Source organism: Cupressus sempervirens, chromosome 3 (genome assembly GCF_028749045.1).
Source record: "Cupressus sempervirens isolate cs-2001-9-10 chromosome 3, ASM2874904v1, whole genome shotgun sequence".
NCBI classification, from domain to species: Eukaryota; Viridiplantae; Streptophyta; class Pinopsida; order Cupressales; family Cupressaceae; genus Cupressus; species Cupressus sempervirens.
In genome coordinates this window covers 811,398,715-811,417,538 of record NC_143120.1, presented here as the reverse complement: position 1 = coordinate 811,417,538, position 18,824 = coordinate 811,398,715, and positions in this window count along the sequence as shown.

Here is an 18,824-nt window from a genome sequence, read left to right as displayed (position 1 = left end):
TCAGCCACTCCATTTTCCTGTGGCGTCCTTGGAACAGTTTTTTGTCTACAAATACCATTAGTGGAGCAATAATCTTCAAATTCATGACTGCAATACTCACCACCATTATCAGATCTGAGACATTTTAATTTCTTACCAGTCTCATTTTCAACCAAGCATTTCCATTTCTTAAAAGTTTGAAATACATCAGATTTTTGTCTAAGGAAATAAACCCATACTTTTCTAGTTGCGTCATCAATAAATGTAACATAATAATGAGAGCCACCAAGGGAAGATACCTGAGCCGGTCCCCATACATCTGTATGCACAAGCTCTAATTTCTCCTTTTTGTTTTCCTTCCCTGTCTTTACAAAACTCACTCTCTTTTGTTTTCCATACACACAACTTTCACTGAAATCCATATTCACACATTTTAGACCTGGTAAAACTTTCCTTGAATGAAGTACTTTCATACCTTTCTCACTCATGTGCCCAAGTCTATTGTGCCACAGCGCTGTATCAGAATCTACAGCAGCTATTTGTTCTCCCTGCTCAATTGCAGTAATTGTTCCTGAATATTCATTTTTCTCTGAAACAATCAAAGTAGAAGGAACAATATGACCTGTACAAAGATATAAGGTGCCTACTTTCACACCTTTTGCTACTACAAGGGAACCTTTTGAAACCTTCCAATTTTTATCATTAAAAGTAATTACACAACCCTCATCACCGAGTTGCCCTACTGAAATTAAATTCCTACTCAACTTTGGAACATGTCTTACCTCATGTAGTAGCCAATGATTCCCATTCTGCAACTTAATCTTAATTTTTCCCTTTCCAACAATCTGACAGGGTTCATTATCCCCCAAATAAACAAGCCCAAAATCCCCTTGGACATAATCAATGAAATAACCTCTATGAGGTGTAGCATGAAAAGAAGCACCAGAATCTAAAACCCATGAATCATCAACACTCTCTAAAGAAAGAAGCAAAGCATCCTCTTCTAATTTATTACTTACCACATTTGCCTCTTTGTCTCCATCTAATTTATCTCCTTCATTTTTCTTTCGAGTCCAGCAATCTTTCTTTTTGTGCCCTGGTTTCCCACAGTACCAGCAATCATTTGGTCCTCTCGATTGAGACCTCCTCCCCTTTGACTTTCCTCTTGATTTCCCATGATTTCCAGAGTTACTTCCTCTTTCAGTCGTTCTGCACCTGCTTTGTGCATTTAAAGCACTTCCTGATGTAGATCCACCTGAGGATTTTCTACGAGTTTCCTCACTTAAAATAACACCGATCACATCATCATATTTTAGGGTACTTGATCCAGGAACAGAATTACTCACCGCCATTACCAAGCCATTCCAGCTTTCAGGCAAAGAACACAAAATCAAGAGAGCCCTAATTTCTTCATCAAAATTGAAACCCACAGAAGATAATTGACTAGTAATAGTATTAAACTCATTTAAATGATCTGCAACAGATCCACCTTCTGCCATTTTCATATTAAATAAATGCTTCATGAGAAATACCTTATTTGAAGCGGAGGACTTTTCATACAGTGTCGCTAGGGTTTTCATCAAATCTTTTGTCATCTTTGCTTTTGTAATATTAAATGCCACCGATGGTGCCAAGCATAACTGAATGCTTTCGAGTGCCTTTCTATCCAAAAGATCCCATTCAGCCTCTGACATAGTTCCCTGATTCTTGGCTTTTCCTTCCAACGGCTTCCATAAATCCTTCTGATATAAATAGTCTTCTATTTGCATCTTCCATAACTGGAAGTTCTGCCCATTAAACCTATCAACCCTCAGCTTACCATCATCTGCCATTGCTCCCACTCAACCGTGAGACTCCCACTTAACCGTGAGACTTTCCTGCAGAGGATAACTGAGAAACAACTAGGCTCTGATACCACTTGTTAGGATAAACCACGGACAAAAATAAAAAACTACACGCAAATATAACCAATAAAAAAAAAATAGAACACACAGAAATGAAGACAAGGCACCAAGATTTAACGTGGTTCACCCAATCCCTGGGCTACGTCCACCAAATAGCAAGACCGATCTTATTACAATCCAGTGATTACAACCTGATTACAATCCGTAATCCCTTACAGCTCAATACCACCGCAAGAACCAATTTCGTATCACCACACATAAAAATACCCAACCCTAAGCCCTTTTTATACAAGTATTAAACCGCTTTAGGGTTATAACATGTCGGCCATAATATGTCGGCTACCATAATCTAACAATCTCCCACTTGGGGACTGATCAGGCTCTACACTAAACAACATGTTGTGGGTGGAGATTGATGGTTGCATCATGATAATACTATGTATTTCATATAAATTAGATTATATTTATATATATTAATTCATGTAACTTTTGCATTATGTTGATCCCCAATTTCTCAAGACTTAGGACAAGCTTCATTTGGGATTTATTAGTATGTTTTTCTCGTGAGACTATAAATTGTTCTTTGATCATGGAACATCAATCATTGTAAATGTTGTAATAACTTGTCCATGTTAAGGTGGTTTGATTTTTTTTTTTAATTAGAGATAACATTTATAAATAATATGCTTATTTTCACATAGGTTTGAATAGGCATGGTATTTTCTTAAACACAAAATCCACATTATCTCAATTTTTTGTGACTTAAGTTACAAGCATTTAAAATTGCAGAGACATTGTATTATAGAGGGAAAATTAATTAAATTTATCTTTTTATACAAAAATGGAGGTAATTGAGTTTTTGATTTTATTTTGTTTCTTGTGTATGATAAGATGCAAATTGGGGATGTTTCATATAATATATTTATATGAATTGTTTAAATATTACAAAAAGGAGTACTTGTGTTCTCTTTAAAATTGAGTTACTTCAATAAAAAAACTACTTCTTTCCACATTGTAGGGTGACACAAGAGTCATTTTTCTAACTATAATAAGTTTATATTTCTTTCAAAACTAATGACAACAATAAGTATGACCTATATTAATTGCAAATGCAAAATAGAAGTTCTTCTACATAAATGGATTGTCAATGTAGTTATGTAATTTAATATATTTTCTCTCTCGTGGAGCCTTAAAATCCAAGATTATAAACATAGAAGTTCATTTAATCTAAAAAACAAGATATGCAAGAGATTTACTCACAAACAACCTTGTAACCATTTAATGTAGTGACATCACATAATCTTTTTACTTGAAAAGAAGTATATGATAACACATAAATTTTAGTACAACATTATGAATGTTTTCAAATAGGTAAACATGTTTTATCTGGCATTTTCCATTGTGTAGAAAAGTAGTCCTTTCTTTATCTGTTGGTTAACATTGAGTTTTTTTGTATAACAAGAAAAACCCATTTTCATTTTCTTTGGTTTCTTTCTAATATAAACATTTTTTAATTATTTAGCATTGTATATCAGATTTCCAAACACATATATACAAATCTCAATATAATTTTTACAACAACTCTTGGATCTCAAGAAAACTCTTTCAAGATATTTATATAAATAATGATTGGTTTCTTATATCTCCTTGTCTGTGTGTATATACATGTATGCTTTTTTTAGATCATTGTCAGTTTGTTAACACATATTTGATTGAGACCTAAAAGTTTGAAACTTTGATAATGAGACAACAAATTTCCAACAAAAATGGATTTTTGGGGTGCTTCTCAATTTGCAATACCATTTTCAACATTAGAGAATAGTCTTCTAAGCATTTTCCCTAAGTGCTAATTTTTTTCCTGATTTTTTATTATAATTTAGGCAGTGCTTATCTGTTCTAGTATGGGGCAAGTACCTATAGAATTGCATATAAATCATTCCTCTAACTAACATCATGAAATAACTAAAAGTCATTAAATATGAACATATATATCATCATCGAAATAATCCTAAAATAATTGATAACTTAGTAACTCATCACATATATAAACTGAGTATGAAATACATTTAATCTAATCTGGTAACCAGGTACTAATAATCAAGAAACAGGCACAAAAGAATTTGATAATATGACAAGAAAAGTCAACTAGGGGTAGGCATTACATTCACTCCCCCTAGATTTAGGCTTACTCCTGGAAGCGTACAAGAAAGATAAATCTAAACTAGGCGTAGGCATTACATCCACTCCCCTTAGACTTAGGCTTACTCCTAGAAGCCTACTACAATGACGAGAGTAAATAAAAGTCAAAGAGTACTATCTACAATGTCAAACAAAAAGCTCATTTAAGAAACCAATACAAATAAGTTAACTATGTATACACTTTCAGTCACTTAGAGCAATATGATTATGGTTTAATAATAAACGAAAAACCATATTTATCTAACATTAATCTTTTTAACAAATACTAAAATAAGATCCCTAAAAATACTCCAAACAAAAGATAAACATCTTTAATTCCATTGGAAAACATAAAACTTATAATGTATAGACACAAGTCAAGAACATAATTGTTATGAGTTTCCAAGTTTCATGTTCAAAAAGTTCCACTGCTTCTATTTTGTTTTTTGTTTTGTTTTTGTTCAAACTATTTAGGTTCAAGTTTGTAATAGATACATAACAATATTGAAGTCTCATTTTAGTTCAACTAGTTCAAGTGTTTCAAGTTTGCAATAAATACGTATAACATTTCAAGTTTCATTTTGAGTTAACTAGTTCAAGTGTTCAAGTTTGCAATAAATACATATAATAGTTCAAGTTTCATTTTTAGTTAACTAGTTCAAGTGTTCAAGTTTACAATTAATACATATAACAGTTCAACCAGTTGACAACTAGTGGCATTCAAATATACCCAAAGCTCCCAATGTAGAAACTCATGCTCTAATACTAGATGTAACACCCTTCCAAGTGACCCAAAAGAAATTAACCTAAAGTTTCACTAAGTTTGTTAAACATTTGTTTTTTGGAAAGATAATAACTTAACAACAACAAATATAAATATAGTGTAAGAAATAACATATGCATAAGCACATACCATAAAACATATTACAATTCTTAAGGGTCACATGATGTTGAATCATATTTAAGTTTACTTAATACTAAATCAAATATCTGACGCATCCACATTAAAGAATAACTACAAGTATGAATCTATTTAAATAATATACAATTACAGGATGCCACTGGGCAATACATAGAATGCACAATCATCCACTATACAAGTCACGTGGTATGAGAGGCTGAAATAATATTAATCATGAAACAAACAACATCATCTCATAAGATCTATGAAATCAAATACAATACACTTAGAGTATAACCATCCATCATAGAAATACAAGATTAGATAAAAAGGAACATCTGCACAAACACAATCGGATCTCAATGGTATAAGAAAATGTACTACCATTTGACCTTGTGGAACCCAAAAAGGTCCACTCCCACCATGATGAGGAGATAAACTCAAGTCCAAAATAGTATAACAACTCAAAAGTCAAAACCAACAACTAGGTTCAAGAAATCACCTGAAAGAAAACTATCTCAAGGGTACCAATACACAAGTATCAACCAAACCCAAAGGCAACACAGACATGTAGGAAATCTACTATGCAAGTGGGCAAGCGTCATTGCATGAGCAAACTCTAAGGTTACCCAAAAATCTTTTAATACTCTGGCCCCCTAGTGTCTCTATGTAGTGTTAGTATCCTTTCGTATAGACAAGACATACTAATAAGTCAAGTCTAAGGTTACTATGGTAGTATTTTAATATTCTAGATCCCCTAGTACTTTTTGTGATACCAATATCTTATTAATTCATTTAAAACCCATTTAATGAAATGTTATCACTTATTAAAATAACCTACAATGGGTTACCCGTCAGCCTCTTTAGGGCCTCGATCTCCATTGCAAACCAATTCCCAACATGGCATACAGAAAACCTACCCTAAGCTTAGAAAAAGTAAAAGATCTCAAATGATTATAATCCACACATTAGTTCTTAAACAAGCAATTGTAAAACACTAAAATATAAAAAATCAAAATCACGGATTTCACCAAAACAATCATCCTAATAGGACTGATCCAAAATCAATTATACCTAAACCAAATCCATATCATAACATGACATCACCAAAACAAATCACATAATCACCTCAGTCCCATACAAGAAACTATGAAGAAATCAAGGATAACTAATTGAAGACTTAAAGGTTATATTAGGAAAGTCACACCATTCACCTCAATTCCACACAAGAAATTGGAAAGCACATCAAAACATCTGATCAAACTCATCATAGCACACAAATGACACATCACCATGGTTTGGATAAAAGATCGTAATCAAAACAACATTTGGGAACAAAACCCCCAAGCCTCTAGTAAACATTCTGATTTGGTCAAAACTTAGTCAACCCCAAAACCCAAAATCAATAAACCACACATCACATAAAGTGCACGCAATAGTAACTTTTCATAATTCATTAGGCTTTGGAAAACACACAAGTTTAATCTTCACTATTATTTTTCAAGTTTTTATTTTCATTTCCAAATATTATAGTTCATAATGTTTTCAATCTCAATCAGGGTTCACGTTTTCATTTTCTCAAAGTATTGTAATTGCTAAAGTTTTTGAATAATAAAACACATCCAAGTTTATAAAAGAAAACATTAATTCTCCCAATTAATTTCTTTGATTTTCAATTTACTTTAGAATTATATTTAAATAATAAAGTAATAAATCAAAATTTCAAATAATTTAATTAATTTTTTTAACAATACTTATTAAAATTAATAATTATTATTATTATCAAATTATTTTTGAAAAAATGGGTAAAAATTTATTCAATCAGATCCAAATTATAGAGCAAAGGCCAAAGGCCCATACCACACTATGTATTCCTGTCTTCCAATAATAGCTGATCAATAATCCCATGATACTCAAAAGGTAACTCATCCCTACCACTAATATCCCAGCTAACCATGTAGTCTGAAGCCCACTTCACTAACCAATCCACCACTCTATTCTATTCATGAGGAATATGGAAAAATGAGATAGAGTCCAAGGAACTACAAAGACTAAGAATTTATCTAGCCAAAGAGGCTAATTGCCAACTAACATCCTCCAAACTTTGGTTATTCAGCATATCCACAATAATCTAAGAATTAGACTCACAGATAGTCTACTTCTAGCCTAAAGAGCATCCTCTCTCAACAATAATCTTAATATCAAGGGCCTCCATCATATTAGTAGAGTGTTGACCCTTGTAAATAGAGAAGATAAAAACCACACCACCATCATTACCTCTACCTATAGCCCCAATACCAACATGACTAGAGTTCCCCTGAGAAGAACCGTCTGTATTAATGTTCAAGATCCTAGTGGGGGGAGGAGTCCACTGCCCCTCCACAAACATGTTGCTTGCCATGACGAGGTTTTTTTCCAAGAGTGCATCTCTTACTATTATCACCCAGGTTCAAATTCCTCACAATAGCTTGATCATTGGGATTTATACTTTCAGACATATCACACTTTGCAAAAATAGTCTCCTTAAGCCTACTAAGAATCATCTTCCACAATTGAAAACTTCCTAATTTGGAGTTTAAAAAAATTATGCAGTTCCTCTCTAGCCAAAGGTTTTAGAGAATGAAAATCAACCCAAACATCCAAGTGATCTACAAGAAAGAAGTCTTTGCTAGAGGTCTGACCAAGCTTTCCAAAAAATCAATTAGAGATGTAGCATGAATAAAATCATGACTCCAAGCCTCCCACCATCTATGCCATATCTCTCTCAAAAATGGGCAAAGAAAAAGCAAGTGAGAGATACACTCTTCATTGTGGAAGCAAATAGAAGGTCCCTAAAAACCTCATTTGTGAAGATTCTCCCAAGTGGGGCATTTCTTCTTAGCCAACAAACATAAGAAAAAAATACATTTGGGCCAAGAAATTTTTTCCAAACCTTCTTCCACCAATGCACTTCAGCTACACCATGTAAGTTCCTGTCAAGTATAGCATAGCCTTGAGCCACAATAAATTTACCTTTTGGGCTAGGAATCCAAGAGAAAACATCCCTCACATTAAGGGAGCTACAAAAACTATTCTCCAAAGAATTAGAAAGAAGAGCATGATCCACATCAAAGCTACACACAAGCCTGTCCCACTTGAGATTTAATAAATCTTCCAAGTCCCTCCACCATGATAATGAATAAATAAGGAGATAAAGGGTCCCCTTGCCAAAGTCCCTAAGAAGCACTAAACAAATCTAATGGTTCCACATTAATAAAAACCGAGAAGGAAGAGGAGGTCACACAACTAAGAATCCAATTCACCCAAGAACTATGATGGAAGAGGAGGTCACACAACTAAGAATCCAATTCACCTACTCCTCAGTAAAGCCAAACAACAAGAGAATTTTCTATAAGAATTCCTAGCTCACTTGATCATAATCTTTAGCCATGTCAAGTTTCATAAACATAGCCTTCTCCTCAGAGATAGCCATAGAATGAATAGCTTCCATAACAATCACAACACCATCCAAAATTTGTTTTCTGTCAACAAAACCCCCATGCTCAAGAGAGATCAGAGAATTGAGGAGAGGCTTGAGTCTCTCTGCAATCAACTTGGTGATGATCTTATAAACAACATTACATAGTGTAGTAGGTCTAAATTGAGCTATCTGATTGGCCCCCTCCTACTTAGGTATGAGAGCTAGAAAAGTAGAATTCATGGACTTGAGCATCTATTTATTCCTATGAGATTCTTGAACCACTTCAAGGAGATCAAACTTTATTATTTCCCAAAACTCCTAAAAGAACTCAATTAAGAACCCATCTAGGCTAGGAGCCTTACCTTTTTTCATGTTAAACACCACTTTCTCCAATTTAGGTAGCAAAGTAGGACATAAGAGAGCCCCATTCATCTTAGTAGAGACTAGGTGAGGAATGCAATCCAAGATGGCCCTCTCCTCATCCTTGGCAACAAGATCCTCTTTAGAAAAAAGGTTTGAAAAATAATTGATTGCAACCCTAGAAATATCAACACTAGAAGAGAGTTGAGCCCCTTCAGGTGAGACCAGAGAGGAGAAAGAATTCTCCTACCTCTGAGCCTTAAAAAAATTATGAAACAACACAATATTCCTGTCCCCCTCCTGAAGCCAATGAACACAAGATTTTTTCTTCCAGAAGATCTCCTCCCAAAGCTCCCACTCTTCTAATCCCTTAAGAGCCAAGGACTCAACTTTTCTTAGATCAAGGGTCAACCCTTGATCCCCAATCAAATGAGTGATGTTATCTAACTTAGCGTGAGTATCTATCTTTTAAGCATGTAGGTTCCCAAAACATTGTTTATTCCACTTCTTAAACTTGTACTTTACATGTTGAAGCCTCTTACAAAAAGTAAACATTGTCGTCCCATGGGCATGCATCCCCTCATACCACCAATCCACCATAAGATCCTACAAAGACTAATATCTTAACCACATTAACTTAAATTTGAAAGAAGGGTTTTTGGTGACTCCATAAGCAGTGACATAGAGCTTGATAGTCAGTGATCAGAGCCTCTCTAATCAAGAAATTCTAAACTAGTGATCAACCTACTATTCATCCAATAGCATGAAACCAAAAATCTATTGAGCCTTTCTGAGATAGCCTCAACACCACACCTCCTATTATTCCATGTAAATACATTGTTGGTTGGCTTCACGTCAATGATATTCAAGGAACCAATCATATCCCTAAGAAGATTTGTAAAGGGGTCCATCCTGGGTAACCCACCTCATTTTTCATCCAAGCCGGTAATAGAATTAAAATCACTAGCCATAATCCATGGGAGAAAAGGGTCTAAGGCCTTGATGAAGCTAATGTGAGCCCAAAGATTTGACTTACTTGGAAGATCAGTAGGAGCATAAATATTGCATAAGAGACACCTTTCTCCAGTCACCAAAATAAATGGAACCAAAGAGATAGAGAACCGACTAGAAATCCACCATAAGGGAAGTACTTTCCTCAAGTTCTAGAAGCAAGCCAACCCCCTTAACTATTCTAAGCTCCCACATCCTACCAATTGCCTTGGGGCCAGATCTGTGAAGCACAATTAGTGAAGCCATCCATTGTAAGCTTACTTTCTTGAATAAAAACCACATCAGGTGACTGAGAATCAATTAATCTATGAACAACCTTTTGTCTAGGGATGTTGTTCAACCCCAAAACATTCCATGATAGAAAAATCATTTATGGGGTTGGGAGAAGTGGGGATCAATGGGTTTCACAAACCCAGACTCAACCAAAGTATCCCCCATAATCTTGACCTTCTCTTGATCAGTCTTTCTACCACTCCATGATGATATATCAAGAGGCCCCTTTTTAAAGGATTTCTACTATAAGCCTAAAATAGGAGGAACTTTACTACCCTTTGCCAAGTTTGAGGCCCCCTTAGGAGTAGGGGGATCAAGAACCACCATGATAGATCTCAACAGAGCATGTGACCCCTGGGGATCCTTGGTGTCTTGAACCTAAGAAGGTAGATCCAGAGCAATCTGTTCAATCTGAAGGTCCCCTAAAGATAATATCTAATCCTCCTTTGCATCCTCATTGTGAACTTCATGCAGACCCTTATCTCTAGAAGAAAGCTCAACTAGAACACCTTCCTCCTATACCAAGTCTTCAAGAACATCAAATCTATTAAAAGTGTTATCATTGTGTCTATCCAACTAGGTTCTCTTCTTACCCTTACCTTTGTTATGAGACTTAACCTGAGTAAAGCCCTCATTATCTATAGGTTTAGTAGATGTAGGATCCTTCACCTTGTCCCCCTTAGGAGGTCTAAAGGTAGCCAAGAGGAAGGGTTTAAATCTAGGACATTTGTGGGGTAAATGACCATATTCATGACAATTTTGACACCTAAAAGGGCGGTTCTCATAATCCAACTATTGGATCCAAGAAGAAGACCCCATGCATATTTCCATAGCATTTGGTAATGGATTAGTTAAACAACTTCTACACAAATACATGCATAAGAAATTACCTTACGATCTTGAGTTTGCGTAGCCACTCCCACAAGTTTTCTAAGAAGCAATGAAATTGAGTGAAGAATATCTTCCCTCCAAAATTCCAAAGGAAGCCTTTGCAAATGAACCCACACAGGTACCCGTGAGGGGATTTCTTTAGTGGAGTTGAAGCCCATGTGCCAAGGCTTGATGAAGAGCCCCACTTGGTTAAAGAAATAAGGGCCTCTTTCAAAAACCATATTCCTATCCGACATGCATGAGAAGACAACTAGAAAAGAGTTATTCGCTGCCAAAATAATCTCCATATCGTCTTTGGGATTGCAAACCCGATGAGCCCAAGAATCCAACATGGGTAGAGAAAGACGAAGGCCCATATATTTGCAAATAAGGGCATGATTATGCTAGTATTCAACATCCTCTGAAACCTACTCAAGTTGAATAGCCAAAATAGGTTGATCCTTAGATCTTTCCAAACATCCATTAACTTTTTTTTATTTGAGGCATCCCTTTTGAGGAGGAGACCTTATCTCTAGAGAGGGGTTTACTTATCTAATCTTCAATAATGACATGTAATGAAGAAGAAAGATCTGCCATCTCCAACTCCTCAGAGGAAATTTGAAACCAAAAAAAAACCCCAATTCACCATGGGACAAATAACACAACCCCACTAGTAGAGAGAGATGGAGTAAGAAACCCACAATCTCAAACCCCAAAACACTGCCTGCCAAGAAAATGTCGAGCACAACAAAAATGTAGGTAAAAATCATCTTCCCATAGCCAAACAAGGATTGGACCCTCTAGTCAATCTATGCGCCCCTGAGCAAAGAAAAGAACCCCCCATGAGCATAGACTGACCACGACCAGCAGCCGCAGGCAGGAAGCAAAATGAAGAAGCTAGATCACGCGAGCCCTAGCCCTCACCCAGACCATGCACAATGCCATCCTCCAATCAACATCAATAATAATTTTAAATTTATTAAACTTTGGAAGCACTTTCCCAAAATGAAAATTTTCTAAAAATGGAAACTTTCCTAAAATGGGAACTTGCTAAAAATGGAAACTTTCTTGAAATGGAAACATGCTAAAAATGAAATTTTTTTCCCAAAATGGAAACTTGCTAAAATAGAAACATTCTTGAAATGGAAACCTGGTAAAAATGGAAACTTTCTCGAAATGGAAATCCTATCCCAGAAACACAAATTTCTTAATTGATTCAAACTATGAATTATCCAATTAATCAAATGAGGGTTTCAGATATTAAGTTTGTTCACAGATGCTTTTGAAAATGAAGAACAATCAAATTCATACAGAAGGGTTTCAATTCATCAAATTGCTTACAAAGGTTTCATAAAGCGAAGAACATTAAATATGAAAACAAGGGTTTCAACCCATAGGAATTCTAAAAACAGAAACACAATAGACATGGAGAAGATAGGAATTCGAAGAATGAGCAACTACTACAAAAACCCACAAGATCCTACCTAGATCTAATGCTAAAACAATGAGCACGTAGAACCTACAAGCAATTTCTTTTTTTCCTTTGAAACCCTCTTCTCAAAAAATCAGCTCCTCCAAACCTCAGTTATTGCAAAATGAGCTCTAGATCTTTGATAAAGAGTTGTCCCTTAAATTTAGGGCTTCGATTGTGCAATCATGCAAGAAGAGTCGTTGATCTTTAACTATTATTGTATTTTAATTTCATGCACAACCTTTATGCCTTTAATTAAAATATCTTTATTAAATAATTTTCTCTCTCTCTTTAATAATTCTCGAGATATTTTTAATATAATATTTATTAATTTAACTTATAATATTACTTAGAATTTATTATTAAAATAAAACTCCTAAATAAATTATTATTAAATTAAATAAATATAAAATGCCAAATTAGAACTTTAATAAAATCTATAAATTTAATTCTTTTATTTAATTAATTAAATATAATTAAATATTGAATTACCTTAATAAGATTTCCATTAAATCAAATCATTAATTATCTTTCAATTTGATTTAATTATAATAGAAAATCATTAAGACCCACAAGACTAAATACAAAAATCCATCATAAAGTACAGAATACCAAAACAAACTCCAGGGTCAAAATTATAAATTCATATCACTCAACAAATTTGGAAGGGTGAAACTAACTTAGATACTGTCCTATTTTCTAGGACAATTGGCTTAGGTTAGGATTTGGACTCAAGAGTTATATCTCTAGTTATACCATTGAAATACTATGATAGGGTATGCTTTTCTTGGCAATTTAGGGAAGTTGATGCTTGGTACCTACAATCTGCATAAAATCCATGTATGTACATACTCATATATTCTAAATGAAATATATAATGGTGGGGAGTGGTACATCATATAGATCCTGACTGGCAAGTGACTAAGACTCCCTTCCTCAACCACATCACAAATGTCAATCTTAAAGTAAAATAGACAATTACACCATACACATGCAAGTATGGGGTAAGTAACCATAGAACTGCATATAAATCTTTCCCCTAACTAACATCATGAAATAACTGAAAGTGATTAAATGAACATATATATCATCATCAAAATAATCCTAAAATAATTGAAATAACTTAGTAAATCATCACATATATAAACTGAGTATGAAATACATTTAATCTAATCCAGTAACCAAGTACTAATAATCATAAAACACAATAAAAAAATAGACCCAAAAGAATCTAACAATACGACAAAAAAAGTCAACTAGGGGTAGGTATGTTGACAATTGACTAATGAAGATATGTAATTTTTGGCATTTATGGAAACAAATGATGTACATGGTTACAAGAAAGCTCAAAAATAAAGATACTCAACTTTTGGTACTCAAAAAATTGTCTAAGTATGAATTTAGTTTACAATAGTGTATTGTTTTGTATGCAACTTGTTGCTAATGTCATATTATGACTAGCGAAGTTAGATGGAGATAATATATATGTTGATGATGATGTGTATAACCTCAAACATTAGTACAAAAAAAATAAATTCATGTTTTACTAGTGAAATAGGGCAATGGAATTAAAGAAAAGGAATTATTTTGTTTACAAAATAATTACTTGACCAAGTAGGGCTAACATCCTAGATGTTTACTCTAGGTTGGAAAAGTATATTGTGGTCTTAGGTGACCTAGCAAAAATTTGTGAAAAGACATAGTGTTTATCCAAAGGACATCTTGCAAATTCAAATGTAACAGTTGTGATATGTTGTATTAGGCAATTGTATGCGAATTTTTGTGAAAGTGATATATGCAAAGTTTGAGAAGCTATTTTTGTGATCCGAGATCAAGTCGAAGATTAGAGATTAGTCAAGAAAGAAGTTATAGTACATATTTACCAAAAGTCTAATTAATTTTTTAGGCAATGAGCTCTTCTTGTAATTGGATCTGCATGTTTGGGCAGTGGGCTCATCTTACATCTATTGTACTACAAATCCTAATAGGGATGGCACAACTTCTAATATGGTTGGAATCTCCTAACAGGGATTCAGAGTCTCCTAATAGGGACTCTCTATACTGAATTTTCTCATTGACTCCTAACACGGTCCATCCTCTAAGAAGGATCTTATATATCAGTATATTATCTAGTGGGTATCATCCCCATCGGGGTTTTCCCTTGGCCAGGGTTTCCCTAGTTAACAAAATATGATGTTATGAGTTATCTTTGTGCATGGTTATTAATACTATTCAACATTACTTATTTACTTTGTTATGTATGGTTTAAAGTAATAAACAATATCGTGTTGGCAACTAAAGTTTGTAGATTAGTGATTCACCCCCCCTCTTAGTAATTCCTATTTCTAACAAGGAATTACATCCACTCCACCTAGACTTAAGCTTATTCCTAGAAGCCTACAAGAAAGATAAAACTAAACTAGGGGTAGACATTACACTATAGGTTTCAACATTATTATGCTCTCCATAGTTTTCACTAGATCATATAAAGTACTCCATTCATCTCTTGTCATTTTTAGTTCTTAGAACAAAGATTTCTTTTTATTAGTGATACTAATGTATAGGCTCTTGAGAGTGATTAGGTATTCCATACCTTGATCCATAATTTCTTCAACATACTTGGCTAATATTGGCACTTTGTTGATGCCATCTTTGAATTGATTAAAAAAATTCTACTTTATGAAGAACTTGGGTAGAGCTAGAATCTTCTCCCTTGATAGAGACAATGATAGAAGTCACAAATTCCTATTAAGGTCAAACCTATGCCAAATGTTCTTACAACACATAATTCTTCTTTTTTCAGTTCTAGTTAGAGGGTCTCATATCTACATAATAGATATTGTAATCAACCTTTGTGATATTTTCCATGTTTACATCCCTAACATGGTCAATTATCTCCAAGATGTTGTTCCTAGTACTAGAGTCAACAAAAATTCTAGACACCCTCTTAGCCCTCTTTGACTTCCTATTACTTTGAAAGAGTAAGGCAATAGTGTCAACCTCATTAGCATTTGGATTATTTCCTTCTTTTCTTCTCCACTTCTTTCATCAACCAGATAAGGGAACTAAGGTTAGATCCAACATGATTGGTATCACCTACGTCTATTGACCCAATGGATTTAGGTGAAAGGGTTACAAGGGTAGTGAGAATAGGGAAGGAAGGTATTTCCATTATTGATGTTATGCAAGTATCCTTCATGATCTACCAATACACAACATTGGGATCCTCTTTAATTTATTTATACTTTGCAGGGATACTTTCTTCATCTAGTTCACATGTGTGTTTCACCTTAACTTGATCCTTATTAGGTTTCTCTTCATCCCCACCACTTTGTAGATCCTTTTTAATTGGAATAATAGTTACGCTCACATTGGTTACCATAGGGGTACTTGATGTATCTCCTTTAATTGAAGGGTTGGCTAGCTTATCCTTAGTAGCATTTGCACCTTTCATCCTCCACTTCCCTTTAATCCAATCAATTATTATCTTAATCACAAGGGTAGTCTAAGTTGCTAGGTCAAGGAGTTATAATCTATTCTAATCTACCTTAGGGAAACTTTTATCATTTTGTGAAATTTAGGATCAATGATAATATTTCCTTCTTATGTTCCAATAGGGATGTACAAACAGATCCCAAATGACTATATTTGTGACAAGGTTAGTTTGGTAAAATCCCTTTTAAATAATTTTATCCCATCTATGCAATCCACCAAAAAATCCTCCAATGTGGGTTTGTGAATGCAATTTTGGGATCCACACAAATTTTATCATACAAAACCCTTATTTCAAATTGAGTTCTTTTAGAAAGAGTCAACAACTAATAACTCTCCATAAAATTTTCAACACTTTTGACAATATTTGGAGTTTTTAATGAGTAGGACATAGAAATAGAAAAGGTGAAACCCTTCTTCCTCATGCTTCAATATTTGACATTTACCATAGCCATATGTTGGCACATTTCTAAAAATACTAGGAGGTTCAAATGGTGTATGGGAAGCCACGAGGGTTCTTTCTCAAAGCTCCCTATCCTTAGGTAGGTGAATTATTTGAATTGGATGTAAAGATCATCGAACCCTAGCACAAAATTAGTAGAGTTTTGGAATAATCTCATATTGGGTCACCCTTCTAACTCCCTAACTAACCTCATGTTGAATTCATCATTCACTCAAATAAAATCTCGGTTACCCTTATTTACGGTGAGTTAGGCAAACATTTTGTACATAGGGGCTCAAATAGAATGTATTTACTAGGTAGTCAAACCCTTCCAAAAACTTCCATGGATGGAAATGAGATATACTAATATAGAGGAGAAATCAAACATTGCATTGATTGAAAATTTCCTGAACTACCTATTGGATCCTGATTTGATAGGATTTAAATTACCTCTTGGGATGTAGAAAATACCTAGGAGTCAGCTACAAACCATGAAAAGTATCCCCAATCAAACCAATAGGACCAACTAATAAGACAATATAGTCTTCTTCCCTTTGAATTTTGTAGTTTTCAAGCAAGTATACCTTGGTGTTAATCATCATTCACTTTGTAACAATATTCAATATTAATCCCCATCAGAATTCTTTTAATTTAGAAACAACAAAAGGACTACAAGATAGCTACCCTTCATATCCCAAAGCTCTCTAAGTCAAGTGTAGGATAATTCTTTCAAATCTACAATATAACATAAAACGTAAAAGATTTTGTTTAAAGTTTTTACTTTTATGCAACCCTATCTATGTTCAGAATAACCACATGATCAGTGCTTTATCCATTTGGGTTCCAATGTATAAATCCAACACTATAATTTATGATCTATTTCCCTACTTTGTAAAGATAATTACTATACTATCAACATCCCATACTAATCAAAATCTCTTTGTAAAACCCTATGATTCTCTCACACCATGACAAGCTTATTATGTAATCCATTAGATTATCAATAAATCTTGAGATGGGATATAATTCAAAATGAATTACAACTAGAATTCATATATACTTAACATTGAATCCAAAAAATCAAAGATTAAAACAAAAAGAGACAAGATCCAGATTATATAACTCCACTAATTTCTCCAATTACATTAATCTCACTTGATTAGATCTATAACTTAGATAGCCAATAAGAATCAAAATATTTCTATTTTTGTTTCTTTTATTCATAAATAGGAGCATACTCTAATAACATAAAAAGATATGGACCGAGTCTAAATGAAAAGTATATTTTCAGATAAATTTTTTAAGACACTTCTTCAAGTATTGGGAACTCATTTATAGATGTGAGTTGTAACAAGATTCATACTTGGAGGGAATAGACACATGTCAACTCCTTATTTGGAAAAATATTCCAATTGCAATAGAATATGTGACTCACTTAAGAAGAACACATGTAGTCAATCCTTCACCAGCTTGATGTGATGCTCCTTGGCTCACATGACTCTTTACTTTCTCCTCTAAACCTCCTGTCACCATCAAAAGTGAATATTCCTTCAAATTATTATTGTTCTGGTGGTCCCTCATTGTTAGAATCATCAGCTAGAATCCACCATGTTACCCATTCATCAAATTTATCATCTATTGGCCATTTATGCTCAAGGATATGATCTACCAGCTGTCTGTATGGGTTGTATTTTACTGTGGCTTGTGTGAATTCTTTCTTAAAGTTTTCATACATACCCAAGAAATTAAATTTTTGAAATACACACTTTAAAAAGTGTCATATTCATATCTTGGGCTATTGATTTTACCATGTCACTTACCTTGGTAATAGCCTTATTTTTCCATTTAGTAAATTCCTTCACACTTTTGTCCTCTTTCAAAATTGGTGGCAATAATGTGTCCCAAAAATACTCTAAATTTTCTTTTAGCTTCATCATCTTATTTTCAATATAATTAGGCAAAAATAAAATTTTCTTGAGTGATTTCACAATTTTAACTTTATGCATGGCATTGAAAGAAGCATTAGGGTTCACTCTCACACATAGTTCAATTTGCTTCATCTTCATAATATTTCCAACCCACTTTTGATAAGTTGGGTTTACCTAAGTTATATCATCCTCCAATTTGTTGATGGACAAATATAAAAGCTCACATTGTTGGTGGAGTCTAAATATTCTAGAGTTAATTTTATCATGCAAGTGCATTAATGTGGTTTGAACAATAATCTCCTTATCAAAACCAAAAATACTTTTGTTATTTCCAATTTTTAACCATAGGTCAACCACCTCTTTGATCAAAGCATTAAGATATTTTCCTTCCTTAGGTAGAATCTATTGGAGTGGGATATGGCTACTATTGGTGTAAATGACACAATACACAATTATCTTAAAGGCTTGCTCTATCTATACTTGATGGCTTATATATACTAGGAGACTTAACTGCTTCTAGCTTAACCACTTTATATTCTAACAAACTTACTTTGG